General features: G+C 40.8%; 17 non-coding genes across 17 annotated transcripts; 15 read left to right on the plus strand and 2 right to left on the minus strand.

Annotated features, from left to right (window-relative positions):
- Positions 1 to 3,177: 3,177 nt before the first annotated feature.
- Positions 3,178 to 3,259, plus strand: TRNAS-GCU (transfer RNA serine (anticodon GCU)). Its single transcript has one exon. It is a non-coding gene; the product is annotated as a tRNA-Ser (tRNA).
- Positions 3,260 to 3,849: 590 nt separating this feature from the next.
- Positions 3,850 to 3,921, plus strand: TRNAT-UGU (transfer RNA threonine (anticodon UGU)). Its single transcript has one exon. It is a non-coding gene; the product is annotated as a tRNA-Thr (tRNA).
- A 2,334-nt stretch (positions 3,922 to 6,255) lies between these two features.
- Positions 6,256 to 6,327, plus strand: TRNAT-UGU (transfer RNA threonine (anticodon UGU)). The gene has a single exon. It is a non-coding gene; the product is annotated as a tRNA-Thr (tRNA).
- Positions 6,328 to 7,979: 1,652 nt separating this feature from the next.
- On the plus strand, positions 7,980 to 8,061 carry TRNAS-GCU (transfer RNA serine (anticodon GCU)). The gene has a single exon. It is a non-coding gene; the product is annotated as a tRNA-Ser (tRNA).
- A 589-nt stretch (positions 8,062 to 8,650) lies between these two features.
- Positions 8,651 to 8,722, plus strand: TRNAT-UGU (transfer RNA threonine (anticodon UGU)). The gene has a single exon. It is a non-coding gene; the product is annotated as a tRNA-Thr (tRNA).
- A 2,341-nt stretch (positions 8,723 to 11,063) lies between these two features.
- On the plus strand, positions 11,064 to 11,135 carry TRNAT-UGU (transfer RNA threonine (anticodon UGU)). The gene has a single exon. It is a non-coding gene; the product is annotated as a tRNA-Thr (tRNA).
- Positions 11,136 to 12,297: 1,162 nt separating this feature from the next.
- On the minus strand, positions 12,298 to 12,392 carry TRNAI-UAU (transfer RNA isoleucine (anticodon UAU)). The gene is made up of 2 exons: positions 12,355 to 12,392; positions 12,298 to 12,333 (listed from the first exon to the last, which is right to left on the minus strand). It is a non-coding gene; the product is annotated as a tRNA-Ile (tRNA).
- A 1,084-nt stretch (positions 12,393 to 13,476) lies between these two features.
- Positions 13,477 to 13,548, plus strand: TRNAT-UGU (transfer RNA threonine (anticodon UGU)). Its single transcript has one exon. It is a non-coding gene; the product is annotated as a tRNA-Thr (tRNA).
- A 1,673-nt stretch (positions 13,549 to 15,221) lies between these two features.
- On the plus strand, positions 15,222 to 15,303 carry TRNAS-GCU (transfer RNA serine (anticodon GCU)). The gene has a single exon. It is a non-coding gene; the product is annotated as a tRNA-Ser (tRNA).
- Positions 15,304 to 15,892: 589 nt separating this feature from the next.
- Positions 15,893 to 15,964, plus strand: TRNAT-UGU (transfer RNA threonine (anticodon UGU)). The gene has a single exon. It is a non-coding gene; the product is annotated as a tRNA-Thr (tRNA).
- A 1,670-nt stretch (positions 15,965 to 17,634) lies between these two features.
- Positions 17,635 to 17,716, plus strand: TRNAS-GCU (transfer RNA serine (anticodon GCU)). The gene has a single exon. It is a non-coding gene; the product is annotated as a tRNA-Ser (tRNA).
- Positions 17,717 to 18,305: 589 nt separating this feature from the next.
- Positions 18,306 to 18,377, plus strand: TRNAT-UGU (transfer RNA threonine (anticodon UGU)). The gene has a single exon. It is a non-coding gene; the product is annotated as a tRNA-Thr (tRNA).
- A 1,663-nt stretch (positions 18,378 to 20,040) lies between these two features.
- TRNAS-GCU (transfer RNA serine (anticodon GCU)) lies at positions 20,041 to 20,122 on the plus strand. Its single transcript has one exon. It is a non-coding gene; the product is annotated as a tRNA-Ser (tRNA).
- Positions 20,123 to 20,711: 589 nt separating this feature from the next.
- On the plus strand, positions 20,712 to 20,783 carry TRNAT-UGU (transfer RNA threonine (anticodon UGU)). The gene has a single exon. It is a non-coding gene; the product is annotated as a tRNA-Thr (tRNA).
- A 1,160-nt stretch (positions 20,784 to 21,943) lies between these two features.
- Positions 21,944 to 22,038, minus strand: TRNAI-UAU (transfer RNA isoleucine (anticodon UAU)). Its single transcript has 2 exons — positions 22,001 to 22,038; positions 21,944 to 21,979 (listed from the first exon to the last, which is right to left on the minus strand). It is a non-coding gene; the product is annotated as a tRNA-Ile (tRNA).
- Positions 22,039 to 22,451: 413 nt separating this feature from the next.
- On the plus strand, positions 22,452 to 22,533 carry TRNAS-GCU (transfer RNA serine (anticodon GCU)). Its single transcript has one exon. It is a non-coding gene; the product is annotated as a tRNA-Ser (tRNA).
- Positions 22,534 to 23,122: 589 nt separating this feature from the next.
- On the plus strand, positions 23,123 to 23,194 carry TRNAT-CGU (transfer RNA threonine (anticodon CGU)). The gene has a single exon. It is a non-coding gene; the product is annotated as a tRNA-Thr (tRNA).
- Positions 23,195 to 23,568: the final 374 nt, after the last annotated feature.

A 23,568-nucleotide genomic window follows, 5' to 3' on the forward strand; every position in this document is an offset into this window, starting at 1 on the left:
AGCTCTTCAGTTTATGGTTATCATGTGAGAACACTGTTTTCATCATATTTATTATTCTACAAATGTATTTTTAAATGCACTGATGTGGTGTTTGCATGAAATGCAAGATGGCACATCATGGAATGTTTAAACTGAGCATCGCGTAGGATATGTGATATTTGGCACCCAGAGGAGTAGGACACGTAGATCCTATAAGAAGTAAAGACTCTCTAGCAAGGGCCGTCCATACTCTGAGTTTAAACTTTACTTTTTGTGAAATGGTTTATGAAAAACAACACGGCTGCTCCAGGTGAGGCTCGAACTCATAACCTCGGCATGGCTCAGTGCAAGTTCTGCTGTATAAGTACCGCGCACTAACCGATTGCGCCACTGGAGCTCTCTCTTTTCACATCTCCCCAGGTGAGCCATCTACAGCTGACCAAGTAGATGACAGACACTGCTCCATCATTCACTGTGCAAGATCGACTCACATGCTAGCATGTTATCATGACTATTAAAAATACAGTCCTTAGATTCTATAATTGTCCTATAACATATGCTCTGTCTATTCAAAACCCATTAGAATTATATCTTGACAGTTCTGACAAAGTCTAGGGGAATCTTATGAATATTTGTAATTAGCACATAGTAAGAATTTCCCAAAAATGAAATGTAGGTCCCTAATTGGGGGAAGACGTGGAATGTGAGATCTTGCCTCAGCTGTTTTTTTTCTTTTTTAGGTACAGTATATTGACACTTCAGTACCTTTTGTGAAGCAAGGTTTCAGATGGGGCTGTAGGGCAGACGAGGTGGCCGAGTGGTTAAGGCGATGGACTGCTAATCCATTGTGCTCTGCACATGTGGGTTCGAATCCCACCTTCGTCGGAAAGCCATCAGAGTCTCTTTTGATGGCCAGCATTTCTTGTAGTATAATTACACTCTCTTTCAAGACAGAGCCAGGATCCGCTAGATGGGATCATCTGACTGTTCCATTTTAACAAATATGTCAAATAAAGTGAAGTATTTTGTGCGTAATAGAAATTAGATCTTTCATGGAGTTTCCAGGGGATTGCCTTTCACTCACTCCTGGCTTATTAACCAGTTTGGATAAATAGATTGATAAGAAAGCAGCTCTTACTCCTAAAGTTTAGGCCGTCTCAAATGAATGACTGTTAACATATGTCTGCCCCACAGAGACAGATCACTTCTAATAAGTGGGTTCTCTATATGTCACTGATTGCAGACATACTAACTAGAGCTATCGGTATGGTCTTGAATGTGAAAACTCTTATTTTCTCATATGAAAATGTAGTTTTTCATACTTCCAAGAAAAGTGCCTTAAGCATGGTCTTCAATGTGTGCGCGCACGTGGACATTCATATGCAACTACGTTTCCATACAGAGTCTCAAAATCATAGATATATTCATACCTCAGTAAGAATACATGTTGCAATTTACATCCTGCGTGCAGACTGGCCTTGTAGCTCAGTGGCAGAGCACTGGTCTTGTAAACCAGGGGTCATGAGTTCAAGACTCATCAGGGCCTTTTTACATGAGTCTTTCTGTATGTTGTTTTCAAGTCATTCTTCCCTGGAGTCACACCTTGCTTTAGGATTGCTTATTGCCAAGCTTCCCTTTCCTGCTTTCATATTATCAAGAAAATATCATGAAGATCATTGAATTATAAATTATTGCCTCACCCCTTCCGATCGCCTGACAAACGCCATTCTCACCCTGCCGGGCAAAGCCAAATAAGCCATGCATATTTACAGTTCCTTTGAAAGGCAGAGCGAGGACTAGGACCTCTGTTCCGACTGAATCTGCATCCACAGAAAGGATGTTATAAGGCCCTACAAATTTCACCAAGGAGATGTGAAATTCTTCCCCCATAAAATACTTTTTTTCCCAGATACCCCGGCTCTTAGGCAAATGAGGTTACTCCTCAAAACCCCACCCCCACTCACCATAAATATCCTTCTCTCCTGCTGTCCATTCAAATGATACAAGGTATCTTGTACATAGAGAGAAAGGGAGAATAGGCAGACTTGTGCTTCAAAGATTTGGTGACCTTGGATGGGTGGGTTGAATGAAGAAGTGAACCTGGTTTCTGGGAAAGGAGTATCGAGATGAAGATGAGGAAAAGTGAACATGGACCACATTCATAGGTTAGAGAAATACATTTAATAGGTTGAATGGTTTTGAAAAGTGAACTTCGAGCAGTAATTGTTGTTTTTTAAATTGCAAATAAATTAAAAATGAATGTGGGATTGGAGGCACACTCTGAGCAGAAAAGCACCATAAGCTGCTATGGTGCAACTCAAGATGGTGAATAGAACCTTTAATATGATGATGCTCTTCTTTTGCTAGTTTTTTCGAGTCACCTTTTATTGTAAGTAGCTGATACAGCATTTTTTGCAGCTCTTCAGTTTATGGTTATCATGTGAGAACACTGTTTTCATCATATTTATTATTCTACAAATGTATTTTTAAATGCACTGATGTGGTGTTTGCATGAAATGCAAGATGGCACATCATGGAATGTTTAAACTGAGCATCGCGTAGGATATGTGATATTTGGCACCCAGAGGAGTAGGACACGTAGATCCCATAAGAAGTAAAGACTCTCTAGCAAGGGCCGTCCATACTCTGAGTTTAAACTTTACTTTTTGTGAAATGGTTTATGAAAAACAACACGGCTGCTCCAGGTGAGGCTCGAACTCATAACCTCGGCATGGCTCAGTGCAAGTTCTGCTGTATAAGTACCGCGCACTAACCGATTGCGCCACTGGAGCTCTCTCTTTTCACATCTCCCCAGGTGAGCCATCTACAGCTGACCAAGTAGATGACAGACACTGCTCCATCATTCACTGTGCAAGATCGACTCACATGCTAGCATGTTATCATGACTATTAAAAATACAGTCCTTAGATTCTATAATTGTCCTATAACATATGCTCTGTCTATTCAAAACCCCATAGAATTATATCTTGACAGTTCTGACAAAGTCTAGGGGAATCTTATGAATATTTGTAATTAGCACATAGTAAGAATTTCCCAAAAATGAAATGTAGGTCCCTAATTGGGGGAAGACGTGGAATGTGAGATCTTGCCTCAGCTGTTTTTTTTCTTTTTTAAGTACAGTATATTGACACTTCAGTACCTTTTGTGAAGCAAGGTTTCAGATGGGGCTGTAGGGCAGACGAGGTGGCCGAGTGGTTAAGGCGATGGACTGCTAATCCATTGTGCTCTGCACGCGTGGGTTCGAATCCCACCTTCGTCGGAAAGCCATCAGAGTCTCTTTTGATGGCCAGCATTTCTTGTAGTATAATTACACTCTCTTTCAAGACAGAGCCAGGATCCGCTAGATGGGATCATCTGACTGTTCCATTTTAACAAATATGTCAAATAAAGTGAAGTATTTTGTGCGTAATAGAAATTAGATCTTTCATGGAGTTTCCAGAGGATTGCCTTTCACTCACTCCTGGCTTATTAACCAGTTTCGATAAATAGATTGATAAGAAAGCAGCTCTTACTCCTAAAGTTTAGGCCGTCTCAAATGAATGACTGTTAACATATGTCTGCCCCACAGAGACAGATCACTTCTAATAAGTGGGTTCTCTATATGTCACTGATTGCAGACATACTAACTAGAGCTATCGGTATGGTCTTGAATGTGAAAACTCTTATTTTCTCATATGAAAATGTAGTTTTTCATACTTCTATAGAAAAGTGCCTTAAGCATGGTCTTCAATGTGTGCGCGCACGTGGACATTCATATGCAACTACGTTTCCATACAGAGTCTCAAAATCATAGATATATTCATACCTCAGTAAGAATACATGTTGCAATTTACATCCTGCGTGCAGACTGGCCTTGTAGCTCAGTGGCAGAGCACTGGTCTTGTAAACCAGGGGTCATGAGTTCAAGCCTCATCAGGGCCTTTTTACATGAGTCTTTCTGTATGTTGTTTTCAAGTCATTCTTCCCTGGAGTCACACCTTGCTTTAGGATTGCTTATTGCCAAGCTTCCCTTTCCTGCTTTCATATTATCAAGAAAATATCATGAAGATCATTGAATTATAAATTATTGCCTCACCCCTTCCGATCGCCTGACGAACGCCTGACAAACGCCATTCTCACCCTGCCGGGCAAAGCCAAATAAGCCATGCATATTTACAGTTCCTTTGAAAGGCAGAGCGAGGACTAGGACCTCTGTTCCGACTGAATCTGCATCCACAGAAAGGATGTTATAAGGCCCTACAAATTTCACCAAGGAGATGTGAAATTCTTCCCCCATAAAATACTTTTTTTCCCAGATACCCCGGCTCTTAGGCAAATGAGGTTACTCCTCAAAACCCCACCCCCACTCACCATAAATATCCTTCTCTCCTGCTGTCCATTCAAATGATACAAGGTATCTTGTACATAGAGAGAAAGGGAGAATAGGCAGACTTGTGCTTCAAAGATTTGGTGACCTTGGATGGGTGGGTTGAATGAAGAAGTGAACCTGGTTTCTGGGAAATGAGTATCGAGATGAAGATGACGAAAAGTGAACATGGACCACATTCATAGGTTAGAGAAATACATTTAATAGGTTGAATGGTTTTGAAAAGTGAACTTCGAGCAGTAATTGTTGTTTTTTAAATTGCAAATAAATTACAAATGAATGTGGGATTGGAGGCACACTCTGAGCAGAAAAGCACCATAAGCTGCTATGGTGCAACTCAAGATGGTGAATAGAACCTTTAATATGATGATGCTCTTCTTTTGCTAGTTTTTTCGAGTCACCTTTTATTGTAAGTAGCTGATACAGCATTTTTTGCAGCTCTTCAGTTTATGGTTATCATGTGAGAACACTGTTTTCATCATATTTATTATTCTACAAATGTATTTTTAAATGCACTGATGTGGTGTTTGCATGAAATGCAAGATGGCACATCATGGAATGTTTAAACTGAGCATCGCGTAGGATATGTGATATTTGGCACCCAGAGGAGTAGGACACGTAGATCCTATAAGAAGTAAAGACTCTCTAGCAAGGGCCGTCCATACTCTGAGTTTAAACTTTACTTTTTGTGAAATGGTTTATGAAAAACAACACGGCTGCTCCAGGTGAGGCTCGAACTCATAACCTCGGCATGGCTCAGTGCAAGTTCTGCTGTATAAGTACCGCGCACTAACCGATTGCGCCACTGGAGCTCTCTCTTTTCACATCTCCCCAGGTGAGCCATCTACAGCTGACCAAGTAGATGACAGACACTGCTCCATCATTCACTGTGCAAGATCGACTCACATGCTAGCATGTTATCATGACTATTAAAAATACAGTCCTTAGATTCTATAATTGTCCTATAACATATGCTCTGTCTATTCAAAACCCATTAGAATTATATCTTGACAGTTCTGACAAAGTCTAGGGGAATCTTATGAATATTTGTAATTAGCACATAGTAAGAATTTCCCAAAAATGAAATGTAGGTCCCTAATTGGGGGAAGACGTGGAATGTGAGATCTTGCCTCAGCTGTTTTTTTTCTTTTTTAGGTACAGTATATTGACACTTCAGTACCTTTTGTGAAGCAAGGTTTCAGATGTGGCTGTAGGGCAGACGAGGTGGCCGAGTGGTTAAGGCGATGGACTGCTAATCCATTGTGCTCTGCACATGTGGGTTCGAATCCCACCTTCGTCGGAAAGCCATCAGAGTCTCTTTTGATGGCCAGCATTTCTTGTAGTATAATTACACTCTCTTTCAAGACAGAGCCAGGATCCGCTAGATGGGATCATCTGACTGTTCCATTTTAACAAATATGTCAAATAAAGTGAAGTATTTTGTGCGTAATAGAAATTAGATCTTTCATGGAGTTTCCAGGGGATTGCCTTTCACTCACTCCTGGCTTATTAACCAGTTTGGATAAATAGATTGATAAGAAAGCAGCTCTTACTCCTAAAGTTTAGGCCGTCTCAAATGAATGACTGTTAACATATGTCTGCCCCACAGAGACAGATCACTTCTAATAAGTGGGTTCTCTATATGTCACTGATTGCAGACATACTAACTAGAGCTATCGGTATGGTCTTGAATGTGAAAACTCTTATTTTCTCATATGAAAATGTAGTTTTTCATACTTCCAAGAAAAGTGCCTTAAGCATGGTCTTCAATGTGTGCGCGCACGTGGACATTCATATGCAACTACGTTTCCATACAGAGTCTCAAAATCATAGATATATTCATACCTCAGTAAGAATACATGTTGCAATTTACATCCTGCGTGCAGACTGGCCTTGTAGCTCAGTGGCAGAGCACTGGTCTTGTAAACCAGGGGTCATGAGTTCAAGCCTCATCAGGGCCTTTTTACATGAGTCTTTCTGTATGTTGTTTTCAAGTCATTCTTCCCTGGAGTCACACCTTGCTTTAGGATTGCTTATTGCCAAGCTTCCCTTTCCTGCTTTCATATTATCAAGAAAATATCATGAAGATCATTGAATTATAAATTATTGCCTCACCCCTTCCGATCGCCTGACAAACGCCATTCTCACCCTGCCGGGCAAAGCCAAATAAGCCATGCATATTTACAGTTCCTTTGAAAGGCAGAGCGAGGACTAGGACCTCTGTTCCGACTGAATCTGCATCCACAGAAAGGATGTTATAAGGCCCTACAAATTTCACCAAGGAGATGTGAAATTCTTCCCCCATAAAATACTTTTTTTCCCAGATACCCCGGCTCTTAGGCAAATGAGGTTACTCCTCAAAACCCCACCCCCACTCACCATAAATATCCTTCTCTCCTGCTGTCCATTCAAATGATACAAGGTATCTTGTACATAGAGAGAAAGGGAGAATAGGCAGACTTGTGCTTCAAAGATTTGGTGACCTTGGATGGGTGGGTTGAATGAAGAAGTGAACCTGGTTTCTGGGAAAGGAGTATCGAGATGAAGATGAGGAAAAGTGAACATGGACCACATTCATAGGTTAGAGAAATACATTTAATAGGTTGAATGGTTTTGAAAAGTGAACTTCGAGCAGTAATTGTTGTTTTTTAAATTGCAAATAAATTAAAAATGAATGTGGGATTGGAGGCACACTCTGAGCAGAAAAGCACCATAAGCTGCTATGGTGCAACTCAAGATGGTGAATAGAACCTTTAATATGATGATGCTCTTCTTTTGCTAGTTTTTTCGAGTCACCTTTTATTGTAAGTAGCTGATACAGCATTTTTTGCAGCTCTTCAGTTTATGGTTATCATGTGAGAACACTGTTTTCATCATATTTATTATTCTACAAATGTATTTTTAAATGCACTGATGTGGTGTTTGCATGAAATGCAAGATGGCACATCATGGAATGTTTAAACTGAGCATCGCGTAGGATATGTGATATTTGGCACCCAGAGGAGTAGGACACGTAGATCCCATAAGAAGTAAAGACTCTCTAGCAAGGGCCGTCCATACTCTGAGTTTAAACTTTACTTTTTGTGAAATGGTTTATGAAAAACAACACGGCTGCTCCAGGTGAGGCTCGAACTCATAACCTCGGCATGGCTCAGTGCAAGTTCTGCTGTATAAGTACCGCGCACTAACCGATTGCGCCACTGGAGCTCTCTCTTTTCACATCTCCCCAGGTGAGCCATCTACAGCTGACCAAGTAGATGACAGACACTGCTCCATCATTCACTGTGCAAGATCGACTCACATGCTAGCATGTTATCATGACTATTAAAAATACAGTCCTTAGATTCTATAATTGTCCTATAACATATGCTCTGTCTATTCAAAACCCCATAGAATTATATCTTGACAGTTCTGACAAAGTCTAGGGGAATCTTATGAATATTTGTAATTAGCACATAGTAAGAATTTCCCAAAAATGAAATGTAGGTCCCTAATTGGGGGAAGACGTGGAATGTGAGATCTTGCCTCAGCTGTTTTTTTTCTTTTTTAGGTACAGTATATTGACACTTCAGTACCTTTTGTGAAGCAAGGTTTCAGATGGGGCTGTAGGGCAGACGAGGTGGCCGAGTGGTTAAGGCGATGGACTGCTAATCCATTGTGCTCTGCACACGTGGGTTCGAATCCCACCTTCGTCGGAAAGCCATCAGAGTCTCTTTTGATGGCCAGCATTTCTTGTAGTATAATTACACTCTCTTTCAAGACAGAGCCAGGATCCGCTAGATGGGATCATCTGACTGTTCCATTTTAACAAATATGTCAAATAAAGTGAAGTATTTTGTGCGTAATAGAAATTAGATCTTTAATGGAGTTTCCAGAGGATTGCCTTTCACTCACTCCTGGCTTATTAACCAGTTTGGATAAATAGATTGATAAGAAAGCAGCTCTTACTCCTAAAGTTTAGGCCGTCTCAAATGAATGACTGTTAACATATGTCTGCCCCACAGAGACAGATCACTTCTAATAAGTGGGTTCTCTATATGTCACTGATTGCAGACATACTAACTAGAGCTATCGGTATGGTCTTGAATGTGAAAACTCTTATTTTCTCATATGAAAATGTAGTTTTTCATACTTCCAAGAAAAGTGCCTTAAGCATGGTCTTCAATGTGTGCGCGCACGTGGACATTCATATGCAACTACGTTTCCATACAGAGTCTCAAAATCATAGATATATTCATACCTCAGTAAGAATACATGTTGCAATTTACATTGTGTGTGCAGACTGGCCTTGTAGCTCAGTGGCAGAGCACTGGTCTTGTAAACCAGGGGTCATGAGTTCAAGCCTCATCAGGGCCTTTTTACATGAGTCTTTCTGTATGTTGTTTTCAAGTCATTCTTCCCTGGAGTCACACCTTGCTTTAGGATTGCTTATTGCCAAGCTTCCCTTTCCTGCTTTCATATTATCAAGAAAATATCATGAAGATCATTGAATTATAAATTATTGCCTCACCCCTTCCGATCGCCTGACGAACGCCTGACAAACGCCATTCTCACCCTGCCGGGCAAAGCCAAATAAGCCATGCATATTTACAGTTCCTTTGAAAGGCAGAGCGAGGACTAGGACCTCTGTTCCGACTGAATCTGCATCCACAGAAAGGATGTTATAAGGCCCTACAAATTTCACCAAGGAGATGTGAAATTCTTCCCCCATAAAATACTTTTTTTCCCAGATACCCCGGCTCTTAGGCAAATGAGGTTACTCCTCAAAACCCCACCCCCACTCACCATAAATATCCTTCTCTCCTGCTGTCCATTCAAATGATACAAGGTATCTTGTACATAGAGAGAAAGGGAGAATAGGCAGACTTGTGCTTCAAAGATTTGGTGACCTTGGATGGGTGGGTTTAATGAAGAAGTGAACCTGGTTTCTGGGAAAGGAGTATCGAGATGAAGATGAGGAAAAGTGAACATGGACCACATTCATAGGTTAGAGAAATACATTTAATAGGTTGAATGGTTTTGAAAAGTGAACTTCGAGCAGTAATTGTTGTTTTTTAAATTGCAAATAAATGAAAAATGAATGTGGGATTGGAGGCACACTCTGAGCAGAAAAGCACCATAAGCTGCTATGGTGCAACTCAAGATGGTGAATAGAACCTTTAATATGATGATGCTCTTCTTTTGCTAGTTTTTTCGAGTCACCTTTTATTGTAAGTAGCTGATACAGCATTTTTTGCAGCTCTTCAGTTTATGGGTATCATGTGAGAACACTGTTTTCATCATATTTATTATTCTACAAATGTATTTTTAAATGCACTGATGTGGTGTTTGCATGAAATGCAAGATGGCACATCATGGAATGTTTAAACTGAGCATCGCGTAGGATATGTGATATTTGGCACCCAGAGGAGTAGGACACGTAGATCCTATAAGAAGTAAAGACTCTCTAGCAAGGGCCGTCCATACTCTGAGTTTAAACTTTACTTTTTGTGAAATGGTTTATGAAAAACAACACGGCTGCTCCAGGTGAGGCTCGAACTCACAACCTCGGCATGGCTCAGTGCAAGTACTGCTGTATAAGTACCGCCCGCTAACCGATTGCGCCACTGGAGCTCTCTCTTTTCACATCTCCCCAGGTGAGCCATCTACAGCTGACCAAGTAGATGACAGACACTGCTCCATCATTCACTGTGCAAGATCGACTCACATGCTAGCATGTTATCATGACTATTAAAAATACAGTCCAAACGGAATAGATTCTATAATTGTCCTATAACATATGCTCTGTCTATTCAAAACCCCATAGAATTATATCTTGACAGTTCTGACAAAGTCTAGGGGAATCTTATGAATATTTGTAATTAGCACATAGTAAGAATTTCCCAAAAATGAAATGTAGGTCCCTAATTGGGGGAAGACGTGGAATGTGAGATCTTGCCTCAGCTGTTTTTTTTCTTTTTTAGGTACAGTATATTGACACTTCAGTACCTTTTGTGAAGCAAGGTTTCAGATGGGGCTGTAGGGCAGACGAGGTGGCCGAGTGGTTAAGGTGATGGACTGCTAATCCATTGTGCTCTGCACGCGTGGGTTTGAATCCCACCTTCGTCGGAAAGCCATCAGAGTCTCTTTTGATGGCCAGCATTTCTTGTAGTATAATTACACTCTCTTTCAAGACAGAGCCACGATCCGCTAGATGGGATCATCTGACTGTTCCATTTTAACAAATATGTCAAATAAAGTGAAGTATTTTGTGCGTAATAGAAATTAGATCTTTCATGGAGTTTCCAGAGGATTGCCTTTCACTCACTCCTGGCTTATTAACCAGTTTGGATAAATAGATTGATAAGAAAGCAGCTCTTACTCCTAAAGTTTAGGCCGTCTCAAATGAATGACTGTTAACATATGTCTGCCCCACAGAGACAGATCACTTCTAATAAGTGGGTTCTCTATATGTCACTGATTGCCGACATACTAACTAGAGCTATCGGTATGGTCTTGAATGTGAAAACTCTTATTTTCTCATATGAAAATGTAGTTTTTCATACTTCCAAGAAAAGTGCCTTAAGCATGGTCTTCAATGTGTGCGCGCACGTGGACATTCATATGCAACTACGTTTCCATACAGAGTCTCAAAATCATAGATATATTCATACCTCAGTAAGAATACATGTTGCAATTTACATCCTGCGTGCAGACTGGCCTTGTAGCTCAGTGGCAGAGCACTGGTCTTGTAAACCAGGGGTCATGAGTTCAAGCCTCATCAGGGCCTTTTTACATGAGTCTTTCTGTATGTTGTTTTCAAGTCATTCTTCCCTGGAGTCACACCTTGCTTTAGGATTGCTTATTGCCAAGCTTCCCTTTCCTGCTTTCATATTATCAAGAAAATATCATGAAGATCATTGAATTATAAATTATTGCCTCACCCCTTCCGATCGCCTGACGAACGCCTGACAAACGCCATTCTCACCCTGCCGGGCAAAGCCAAATAAGCCATGCATATTTACAGTTCCTTTGAAAGGCAGAGCGAGGACTAGGACCTCTGTTCCGACTGAATCTGCATCCACAGAAAGGATGTTATATGGCCCTACAAATTTCACCAAGGAGATGTGAAATTCTTCCCCCATAAAATACTTTTTTTCCCAGATACCCCGGCTCTTAGGCAAATGAGGTTACTCCTCAAAACCCCACCCCCACTCACCATAAATATCCTTCTCTCCTGCTGTCCATTCAAATGATACAAGGTATCTTGTACATAGAGAGAAAGGGAGAATGGGCAGACTTGTGCTTCAAAGATTTGGTGACCTTGGATGGGTGGGTTGAATGAAGAAGTGAACCTGGTTTCTGGGAAAGGAGTATCGAGATGAAGATGAGGAAAAGTGAACATGGACCACATTCATAGGTTAGAGAAATACATTTAATAGGTTGAATGGTTTTGAAAAGTGAACTTCGAGCAGTAATTGTTGTTTTTTAAATTGCAAATAAATTAAACATGAATGTGGGATTGGAGGCACACTCTGAGCAGAAAAGCACCATAAGCTGCTATGGTGCAACTCAAGATGGTGAATAGAACCTTTAATATGATGATGCTCTTCTTTTGCTAGTTTTTTCGAGTCACCTTTTATTGTAAGTAGCTGATACAGCATTTTTTGCAGCTCTTCAGTTTATGGTTATCATGTGAGAACACTGTTTTCATCATATTTATTATTCTACAAATGTATTTTTAAATGCACTGATGTGGTGTTTGCATGAAATGCAAGATGGCACATCATGTAATGTTTAAACTGAGCATCGCGTAGGATATGTGATATTTGGCACCCAGAGGAGTAGGACACGTAGATCCTATGAGAAGTAAAGACTCTCTAGCAAGGGCTGTCCATACTCTGAGTTTAAACTTTACTTTTTGTGAAATGGTTTATGAAAAACAACACGGCTGCTCCAGGTGAGGCTCGAACTCACAACCTCAGCATGGCTCAGTGCAAGTACTGCTGTATAAGTACCGCGCGCTAACCGATTGCGCCACTGGAGCTCTCTCTTTTCACATCTCCCCAGGTGAGCCATCTACAGCTGACCAAGTAGATGACAGACACTGCTCCATCATTCACTGTGCAAGATCGACTCACATGCTAGCATGTTATCATGACTATTAAAAATACAGTCCAAACGGAATAGATTCTATAATTGTCCTATAACATATGCTCTGTCTATTCAAAACCCCATAGAATTATATCTTGACAGTTCTGACAAAGTCTAGGGGAATCTTATGAATATTTGTAATTAGCACATAGTAAGAATTTCCCAAAAATGAAATGTAGGTCCCTAATTGGGGGAAGACGTGGAATGTGAGATCTTGCCTCAGCTGTTTTTTTTCTTTTTTAGGTACAGTATATTGACACTTCAGTACCTTTTGTGAAGCAAGGTTTCAGATGGGGCTGTAGGGCAGACGAGGTGGCTGAGTGGTTAAGGCGATGGACTGCTAATCCATTGTGCTCTGCACGCGTGGGTTCGAATCCCACCTTCGTCGGAAAGCCATCAGAGTCTCTTTTGATGGCCAGCATTTCTTGTAGTATAATTACACTCTCTTTCAAGACAGAGCCAGGATCCGCTAGATGGGATCATCTGACTGTTCCATTTTAACAAATATGTCAAATAAAGTGAAGTATTTTGTGCGTAATATAAATTAGATCTTTCATGGAGTTTCCAGAGGATTGCCTTTCACTCACTCCTGGCTTATTAACCAGTTTGGATAAATAGATTGATAAGAAAGCAGCTCTTACTCCTAAAGTTTAGGCCGTCTCAAATGAATGACTGTTAACATATGTCTGCCCCACAGAGACAGATCACTTCTAATAAGTGGGTTCTCTATATGTCACTGATTGCAGACATACTAACTAGAGCTATCGGTATGGTCTTGAATGTGAAAACTCTTATTTTCTCATATGAAAATGTAGTTTTTCATACTTCCAAGAAAAGTGCCTTAAGCATGGTCTTCAATGTGTGCGCGCACGTGGACATTCATATGCAACTACGTTTCCATACAGAGTCTCAAAATCATAGATATATTCATACCTCAGTAAGAATACATGTTGCAATTTACATCCTGCGTGCAGACTGGCCTTGTAGCTCAGTGGCAGAGCACTGGTCTTGTAAACCAGGGGTCATGAGTTCAAGCCTCATCAGGGCCTTTTTACATGAGTCTTTCTGTATGTTGTTTTCAAGTCATTCTTCCCTGGAGTCACACCTTGCTTTAGGATTGCTTATTGCCAAGCTTCCCTTTCCTGCTTTCATATTATCAAGAAAATATCATGAAGATCATTGAATTATAAATTATTGCCTCACCCCTTCCGATCGCCTGACGAACGCCATTCTCACCCTGGCGGGCAAGCCCTGCCGGGCAAAGCCAAATAAGCCATGCATATGTACAGTTCCTTTGAAAGGCAGAGCGAGGACTAGGACCTCTGTTCCGACTGAATCTGCATCCACAGAAAGGATGTTATAAGGCCCTACAAATTTCACCAAGGAGATGTGAAATTCTTCCCCCATAAAATACTTTTTTTCCCAGATACCCCGGCTCTTAGGCAAATGAGGTTACTCCTCAAAACCCCACCCCCACTCACCATAAATATCCTTCTCTCCTGCTGTCCATTCAAATGATACAAGGTATCTTGTACATAGAGAGAAAGGGAGAATAGGCAGACTTGTGCTTCAAAGATTTGGTGACCTTGGATGGGTGGGTTTAATGAAGAAGTGAACCTGGTTTCTGGGAAAGGAGTATCGAGATGAAGATGAGGAAAAGTGAACATGGACCACATTCATAGGTTAGAGAAATACATTTAATAGGTTGAATGGTTTTGAAAAGTGAACTTCGAGCAGTAATTGTTGTTTTTTAAATTGCAAATAAATTAAAAATGAATGTGGGATTGGAGGCACACTCTGAGCAGAAAAGCACCATAAGCTGCTATGGTGCAACTCAAGATGGTGAATAGAACCTTTAATATGATGATGCTCTTCTTTTGCTAGTTTTTTCGAGTCACCTTTTATTGTAAGTAGCTGATACAGCATTTTTTGCAGCTCTTCAGTTTATGGTTATCATGTGAGAACACTGTTTTCATCATATTTATTATTCTACAAATGTATTTTTAAATGCACTGATGTGGTGTTTGCATGAAATGCAAGATGGCACATCATGGAATGTTTAAACTGAGCATCGCGTAGGATATGTGATATTTGGCACCCAGAGGAGTAGGACACGTAGATCCTATAAGAAGTAAAGACTCTCTAGCAAGGGCCGTCCATACTCTGAGTTTAAACTTTACTTTTTGTGAAATGGTTTATGAAAAACAACACGGCTGCTCCAGGTGAGGCTCGAACTCACAACCTCGGCATGGCTCAGTGCAAGTACTGCTGTATAAGTACCGCCCTCTAACCGATTGCGCCACTGGAGCTCTCTCTTTTCACATCTCCCCAGGTGAGCCATCTACAGCTGACCAAGTAGATGACAGACACTGCTCCATCATTCACTGTGCAAGATCGACTCACATGCTAGCATGTTATCATGACTATTAAAAATACAGTCCAAACGGAATAGATTCTATAATTGTCCTATAACATATGCTCTGTCTATTCAAAACCCCATAGAATTATATCTTGACAGTTCTGACAAAGTCTAGGGGAATCTTATGAATATTTGTAATTAGCACATAGTAAGAATTTACCAAAAATGAAATATAGGTCCCTAATTGGGGGAAGACGTGGAATGTGAGATCTTGCCTCAGCTGTTTTTTTTCTTTTTTGGGTACAGTATATTGACACTTCAGTACCTTTTGTGAAGCAAGGTTTCAGATGGGGCTGTAGGGCAGACGAGGTGGCCGAGTGGTTAAGGCGATGGACTGCTAATCCATTGTGCTCTGCACGCGTGGGTTCGAATCCCACCTTCGTCGGAAAGCCATCAGAGTCTCTTTTGATGGCCAGCATTTCTTGTAGTATAATTACACTCTCTTTCAAGACAGAGCCAGGATCCGCTAGATGGGATCATCTGACTGTTCCATTTTAACAAATATGTCAAATAAAGTGAAGTATTTTGTGCGTAATAGAAATTCGATCTTTCATGGAGTTTCCAGAGGATTGCCTTTCACTCACTCCTGGCTTATTAACCAGTTTGGATAAATAGATTGATAAGAAAGCAGCTCTTACTCCTAAAGTTTAGGCCGTCTCAAATGAATGACTGTTAACATATGTCTGCCCCACAGAGACAGATCACTTCTAATAAGTGGGTTCTCTATATGTCACTGATTGCAGACATACTAACTAGAGCTATCGGTATGGTCTTGAATGTGAAAACTCTTATTTTCTCATATGAAAATGTAGTTTTTCATACTTCCAAGAAAAGTGCCTTAAGCATGGTCTTCAATGTGTGCGCGCACGTGGACATTCATATGCAACTACGTTTCCATACAGAGTCTCAAAATCATAGATATATTCATACCTCAGTAAGAATACATGTTGCAATTTACATCCTGCGTGCAGACTGGCCTTGTAGCTCAGTGGCAGAGCACTGGTCTTGTAAACCAGGGGTCATGAGTTCAAGCCTCATCAGGGCCTTTTTACATGAGTCTTTCTGTATGTTGTTTTCAAGTCATTCTTCCCTGGAGTCACACCTTGCTTTAGGATTGCTTATTGCCAAGCTTCCCTTTCCTGCTTTCATATTATCAAGAAAATATCATGAAGATCATTGAATTATAAATTATTGCCTCACCCCTTCCGATCGCCTGACGAACGCCTGACAAACGCCATTCTCACCCTGCCGGGCAAAGCCAAATAAGCCTTCCATATTTACAGTTCCTTTGAAAGGCAGAGCGAGGACTAGGACCTCTGTTCCGACTGAATCTGCATCCACAGAAAGGATGTTATAAGGCCCTACAAATTTCACCAAGGAGATGTGAAATTCTTCCCCCATAAAATACTTTTTTTCCCAGATACCCCGGCTCTTAGGCAAATGAGGTTACTCCTCAAAACCCCACCCCCACTCACCATAAATATCCTTCTCTCCTGCTGTCCATTCAAATGATACAAGGTATCTTGTACATAGAGAGAAAGGGAGAATAGGCAGACTTGTGCTTCAAAGATTTGGTGACCTTGGATGGGTGGGTTTAATGAAGAAGTGAACCTGGTTTCTGGGAAAGGAGTATCGAGATGAAGATGAGGAAAAGTGAACATGGACCACATTCATAGGTTAGAGAAATACATTTAATAGGTTGAATGGTTTTGAAAAGTGAACTTCGAGCAGTAATTGTTGTTTTTTAAATTGCAAATAAATTAAAAATGAATGTGGGATTGGAGGCACACTCTGAGCAGAAAAGCACCATAAGCTGCTATGGTGCAACTCAAGATGGTGAATAGAACCTTTAATATGATGATGCTCTTCTTTTGCTAGTTTTTTCGAGTCACCTTTTATTGTAAGTAGCTGATACAGCATTTTTTGCAGCTCTTCAGTTTATGGTTATCATGTGAGAACACTGTTTTCATCATATTTATTATTCTACAAATGTATTTTTAAATGCACTGATGTGGTGTTTGCATGAAATGCAAGATGGCACATCATGGAATGTTTAAACTGAGCATCGCGTAGGATATGTGATATTTGGCACCCAGAGGAGTAGGACACGTAGATCCTATAAGAAGTAAAGACTCTCTAGCAAGGGCCGTCCATACTCTGAGTTTAAACTTTACTTTTTGTGAAATGGTTTATGAAAAACAACACGGCTGCTCCAGGTGAGGCTCGCACTCACAACCTCGGCATGGCTCAGTGCAAGTACTGCTGTATAAGTACCGCGCGCTAACCGATTGCGCCACTGGAGCTCTCTCTTTTCACATCTCCCCAGGTGAGCCATCTACAGCTGACCAAGTAGATGACAGACACTGCTCCATCATTCACTGTGCAAGATCGACTCACATGCTAGCATGTTATTATGACTATTAAAAATACAGTCCAAACGGAATAGATTCTATAATTGTCCTATAACATATGCTCTGTCTATTCAAAACCCCATAGAATTATATCTTGACAGTTCTGACAAAGTCTAGGGGAAACTTATGAATATTTGTAATTAGCACATAGTAAGAATTTCCCAAAAATGAAATGTAGGTCCCTAATTGGGGGAAGACGTGGAATGTGAGATCTTGCCTCAGCTGTTTTTTTTCTTTTTTAGGTACAGTATATTGACACTTCAGTACCTTTTGTGAAGCAAGGTTTCAGATGGGGCTGTAGGGCAGACGAGGTGGCCGAGTGGTTAAGGCGATGGACTGCTAATCCATTGTGCTCTGCACGCGTGGGTTCGAATCCCACCTTCGTCGGAAAGCCATCAGAGTCTCTTTTGATGGCCAGCATTTCTTGTAGTATAATTACACTCTCTTTCAAGACAGAGCCAGGATCCGCTAGATGGGATCATCTGACTGTTCCATTTTAACAAATATGTCAAATAAAGTGAAGTATTTTGTGCGTAATAGAAATTAGATCTTTCATGGAGTTTCCAGAGGATTGCCTTTCACTCACTCCTGGCTTATTAACCAGTTTGGATAAATAGATTGATAAGAAAGCAGCTCTTACTCCTAAAGTTTAGGCCGTCTCAAATGAATGACTGTTAACATATGTCTGCCCCACAGAGACAGATCACTTCTAATAAGTGGGTTCTCTATATGTCACTGATTGCAGACATACTAACTAGAGCTATCGGCATGGTCTTGAATGTGAAAACTCTTATTTTCTCATATGAAAATGTAGTTTTTCATACTTCCAAGAAAAGTGCCTTAAGCATGGTCTTCAATGTGTGCGCCCACGTGGACATTCATATGCAACTACGTTTCCATACAGAGTCTCAAAATCATAGATATATTCATACCTCAGTAAGAATACATGTTGCAATTTACATCCTGCGTGCAGACTGGCCTTGTAGCTCAGTGGCAGAGCACTGGTCTTGTAAACCAGGGGTCATGAGTTCAAGCCTCATCAGGGCCTTTTTACATGAGTCTTTCTGTATGTTGTTTTCAAGTCATTCTTCCCTGGAGTCACACCTTGCTTTAGGATTGCTTATTGCCAAGCTTCCCTTTCCTGCTTTCATATTATCAAGAAAATATCATGAAGATCATTGAATTATAAATTATTGCCTCACCCCTTCCGATCGCCTGACGAACGCCTGACAAACGCCATTCTCACCCTGCCGGGCAAAGCCAAATAAGCCTTCCATATTTACAGTTCCTTTGAAAGGCAGAGCGAGGACTAGGACCTCTGTTCCGACTGAATCTGCATCCACAGAAAGGATGTTATAAGGCCCTACAAATTTCACCAAGGAGATGTGAAATTCTTCCCCCATAAAATACTTTTTTTCCCAGATACCCCGGCTCTTAGGCAAATGAGGTTACTCCTCAAAACCCCTCCCCCACTCACCATAAATATCCTTCTCTCCTGCTGTCCATTCAAATGATACAAGGTATCTTGTACATAGAGAGAAAGGGAGAATAGGCAGACTTGTGCTTCAAAGATTTGGTGACCTTGGATGGGTGGGTTGAATGAAGAAGTGAACCTGGTTTCTGGGAAAGGAGTATCGAGATGAAGATGAGGAAAAGTGAACATGGACCACATTCATAGGTTAGAGAAATACATTTAATAGGTTGAATGGTTTTGAAAAGTGAACTTCGAGCAGTAATTGTTGTTTTTTAAATTGCAAATAAATTAAAAATGAATGTGGGATTGGAGGCACACTCTGAGCAGAAAAGCACCATAAGCTGCTATGGTGCAACTCAAGATGGTGAATAGAACCTTTAATATGATGATGCTCTTCTTTTGCTAGTTTTTTCGAGTCACCTTTTATTGTAAGTAGCTGATACAGCATTTTTTGCAGCTCTTCAGTTTATGGTTCTAATGTGAGAACACTGTTTTCATCATATTTATTATTCTACAAATGTATTTTTAAATGCACTGATGTGGTGTTTGCATGAAATGCAAGATGGCACATCATGGAATGTTTAAACTGAGCATCGCGTAGGATATGTGATATTTGGCACCCAGAGGAGTAGGACACGTAGATCCTATAAGAAGTAAAGACTCTCTAGCAAGGGCCGTCCATACTCTGAGTTTAAACTTTACTTTTTGTGAAATGGTTTATGAAAAACAACACGGCTGCTCCAGGTGAGTCTCGAACTCACAACCTCGGCATGGCTCAGTGCAAGTACTGCTGTATAAGTACCGCGCACTAACCGATTGCACCACTGGAGCTCTCTCTTTTGACATCTCCCCAGGTGAGCCATCTACAGCTGACCAAGTAGATGACAGACACTGCTCCATCATTCACTGTGCAAGATCGACTCACATGCTAGCATGTTATCATGACTATTAAAAATACAGTCCTTAGATTCTATAATTGTCCTATAACATATGCTCTGTCTATTCAAAACCCCATAGAATTATATCTTGACAGTTCTGACAAAGTCTAGGGGAATCTTATGAATATTTGTAATTAGCACATAGTAAGAATTTCCCAAAAATGAAATGTAGGTCCCTAATTGGGGGAAGACGTGGAATGTGAGATCTTGCCTCATCTGTTTTTTTTCTTTTTTAGGTACAGTATATTGACACTTCAGTACCTTTTGTGAAGCAAGGTTTCAGATGGGGCTGTAGGGCAGACGAGGTGGCCGAGTGGTTAAGGCGATGGACTGCTAATCCATTGTGCTCTGCACGCGTGGGTTCGAATCCCACCTTCGTCGGAAAGCCATCAGAGTCTCTTTTGATGGCCAGCATTTCTTGTAGTATAATTACACTCTCTTTCAAGACAGAGCCAGGATCCGCTAGATGGGATCATCTGATTGTTCCATTTTAACAAATATGTCAAATAAAGTGAAGTATTTTGTGCGTAATAGAAATTAGATCTTTCATGGAGTTTCCAGAGGATTGCCTTTCACTCACTCCTGGCTTATTAACCAGTTTGGATAAATAGATTGATAAGAAAGCATCTCTTACTCCTAAAGTTTAGGCCGTCTCAAATGAATGACTGTTAACATATGTCTGCCCCACAGAGACAGATCACTTCTAATAAGTGGGTTCTCTATATGTCACTGATTGCAGACATACTAACTAGAGCTATCGGTATGGTCTTGAATGTGAAAACTCTTATTTTCTCATATGAAAATGTAGTTTTTCATACTTCCAAGAAAAGTGCCTTAAGCATGGTCTTCAATGTGTGCGCGCACGTGGACATTCATATGCAACTACGTTTCCATACAGAGTCTCAAAATCATAGATATATTCATACCTCAGTAAGAATACATGTTGCAATTTACATCCTGCGTGCAGACTGGCCTTGTAGCTCAGTGGCAGAGCACTGGTCTTGTAAACCAGGGGTCATGAGTTCAAGCCTCATCAGGGCCTTTTTACATGAGTCTTTCTGTATGTTGTTTTCAAGTCATTCTTCCCTGGAGTCACACCTTGCTTTAGGATTGCTTATTGCCAAGCTTCCCTTTCCTGCTTTCATATTATCAAGAAAATATCATGAAGATCATTGAATTATAAATTATTGCCTCACCCCTTCCGATCGCCTGACGAACGCCTGACAAACGCCATTCTCACCCTGCCGGGCAAAGCCAAATAAGCCATGCATATTTACAGTTCCTTTGAAAGGCAGAGCGAGGACTAGGACCTCTGTTCCGACTGAATCTGCATCCACAGAAAGGATGTTATAAGGCCCTACAAATTTCACCAAGGAGATGTGAAATTCTTCCCCCATAAAATACTTTTTTTCCCAGATACCCCGGCTCTTAGGCAAATGAGGTTACTCCTCAAAACCCCACCCCCACTCACCATAAATATCCTTCTCTCCTGCTGTCCATTCAAATGATACAAGGTATCTTGTACATAGAGAGAAAGGGAGAATAGGCAGACTTGCTTCAAAGATTTGGTGACCTTGGATGGGTGGGTTGAATGAAGAAGTGAACCTGGTTTCTGGGAAAGGAGTATCGAGATGAAGATGAGGAAAAGTGAACATGGACCACATTCATAGGTTAGAGAAATACATTTAATAGGTTGAATGGTTTTGAAAAGTGAACTTCGAGCAGTAATTGTTGTTTTTTAAATTGCAAATAAATTAAAAATGAATGTGGGATTGGAGGCACACTCTGAGCAGAAAAGCACCATAAGCTGCTATGGTGCAACTCAAGATGGTGAATAGAACCTTTAATATGATGATGCTCTTCTTTTGCTAGTTTTTTCGAGTCACCTTTTATTGTAAGTAGCTGATACAGCATTTTTTGCAGCTCTTCAGTTTATGGTTATCATGTGAGAACACTGTTTTCATCATATTTATTATTCTACAAATGTATTTTTAAATGCACTGATGTGGTGTTTGCATGAAATGCAAGATGGCACATCATGGAATGTTTAAACTGAGCATCGCGTAGGATATGTGATATTTGGCACCCAGAGGAGTAGGACACGTAGATCCTATAAGAAGTAAAGACTCTCTAGCAAGGGCCGTCCATACTCTGAGTTTAAACTTTACTTTTTGTGAAATGGTTTATGAAAAACAACACGGCTGCTCCAGGTGAGGCTCGAACTCACAACCTCGGCATGGCTCAGTGCAAGTACTGCTGTATAAGTACCGCGCGCTAACCGATTGCGCCACTGGAGCTCTCTCTTTTCACATCTCCCCAGGTGAGCCATCTACAGCTGACCAAGTAGATGACAGACACTGCTCCATCATTCACTGTGCAAGATCGACTCACATGCTAGCATGTTATCATGACTATTAAAAATACAGTCCAAACGGAATAGATTCTATAATTGTCCTATAACATATGCTCTGTCTATTCAAAACCCCATAGAATTATATCTTGACAGTTCTGACAAAGTCTAGGGGAATCTTATGAATATTTGTAATTAGCACATAGTAAGAATTTCCCAAAAATGAAATGTAGGTCCCTAATTGGGGGAAGACGTGGAATGTGAGATCTTGCCTCAGCTGTTTTTTTTCTTTTTTAGGTACAGTATATTGACACTTCAGTACCTTTTGTGAAGCAAGGTTTCAGATGGGGCTGTAGGGCAGACGAGGTGGCCGAGTGGTTAAGGCGATGGACTGCTAATCCATTGTGCTCTGCACGCGTGGGTTCGAATCCCACCTTCGTCGGAAAGCCATCAGAGTCTCTTTTGATGGCCAGCATTTCTTGTAGTATAATTACACTCTCTTTCAAGACAGAGCCAGGATCCGCTAGATGGGATCATCTGACTGTTCCATTTTAACAAATATGTCAAATAAAGTGAAGTATTTTGTGCGTAATAGAAATTAGATCTTTCATGGAGTTTCCAGAGGATTGCCTTTCACTCACTCCTGGCTTATTAACCAGTTTGGATAAATAGATTGATAAGAAAGCAGCTCTTACTCCTAAAGTTTAGGCCGTCTCAAATGAATGACTGTTAACATATGTCTGCCCCACAGAGACAGATCACTTCTAATAAGTGGGTTCTCTATATGTCACTGATTGCAGACATACAAACTAGAGCTATCGGTATGGTCTTGAATGCGAAAACTCTTATTTTCTCATATGAAAATGTAGTTTTTCATACTTCCAAGAAAAGTGCCTTAAGCATGGTCTTCAATGTGTGCGCGCACGTGGACATTCATATGCAACTACGTTTCCATACAGAGTCTCAAAATCATAGATATATTCATACCTCAGTAAGAATACATGTTGCAATTTACATCCTGCGTGCAGACTGGCCTTGTAGCTCAGTGGCAGAGCACTGGTTTCGTAAACCAGGGGTCATGAGTTCAAGCCTCATCAGGGCCTTTTTACATGAGTCTTTCTGTATGTTGTTTTCAAGTCATTCTTCCCTGGAGTCACACCTTGCTTTAGGATTGCTTATTGCCAAGCTTCCCTTTCCTGCTTTCATATTATCAAGAAAATATCATGAAGATCATTGAATTATAAATTATTGCCTCACCCCTTCCGATCGCCTGACGAACGCCATTCTCACCCTGCCGGGCAAAGCCAAATAAGCCATGCATATTTACAGTTCCTTTGAAAGGCAGAGCGAGGACTAGGACCTCTGTTCCGACTGAATCTGCATCCACAGAAAGGATGTTATAAGGCCCTACAAATTTCACCAAGGAGATGTGAAATTCTTCCCCCATAAAATACTTTTTTTCCCAGATACCCCGGCT

This window comes from Triturus cristatus, chromosome 12 (genome assembly GCF_964204655.1).
Source record: "Triturus cristatus chromosome 12, aTriCri1.1, whole genome shotgun sequence".
In the NCBI taxonomy this organism is placed as follows: Eukaryota; Metazoa; Chordata; class Amphibia; order Caudata; family Salamandridae; genus Triturus; species Triturus cristatus.